Raw genomic sequence first — 508 nt, forward strand, 5'->3', positions numbered from 1 at the left:
AGCCCGAAGATCAAAAAGCCTGCATGTAGCATCATCCGAGCCTGTTGCAAATGCATTGCCATTGGGGAAGAACTTCAGCAGGGGGCAGAAAAGAATGGGGAAAAAGAAAAAAGATAGCAAATTAATTTTAAGAGTGGCTGATAAAATGGGCAAGTTACTCAAAGACTGCAAAATACTTTATGCTGTGAAGTCAGAAAAGTTCCAAACATACAAAATGTTTTTCATCTGGCATTCCAGGCATAGAGCCCATTGTCTCAGGAGTATCCAAAACTGTATATCTGGACTAGAACTTCACCCTAGCTCCCAAACAGCACTTGATGCAGAAAACATTAAAAGAAAATATTCCATAATATTACACCATACAGTACACGCTTAAGAGCTGAGACCAATATAACAAAACAAACTGAAATCCTGTGTCCCTGTTAAGCTGATACTTACACAGATGGCGTTGATGTCCGACTCATGGCCAGTGAAGGTTTGCCGACACATTCCTTCTCTAACATCCCAC

The 508-nt window shown here is 40.7% G+C and overlaps 1 long non-coding RNA gene across 1 annotated transcript; it reads right to left on the bottom strand.

Annotated features, from left to right (window-relative positions):
• Positions 1–3: 3 nt before the first annotated feature.
• LOC116217826 lies at positions 4–508 on the bottom strand. The gene is made up of 2 exons (XR_004162539.1): positions 439–508; positions 4–72 (listed from the first exon to the last, which is right to left on the bottom strand). It is a non-coding gene; the product is annotated as an uncharacterized LOC116217826 (long non-coding RNA).

Source organism: Meleagris gallopavo, unplaced genomic scaffold (genome assembly GCF_000146605.3).
Source record: "Meleagris gallopavo isolate NT-WF06-2002-E0010 breed Aviagen turkey brand Nicholas breeding stock unplaced genomic scaffold, Turkey_5.1 ChrUn_random_7180001960928, whole genome shotgun sequence".
Taxonomy (NCBI): domain Eukaryota; kingdom Metazoa; phylum Chordata; class Aves; order Galliformes; family Phasianidae; genus Meleagris; species Meleagris gallopavo.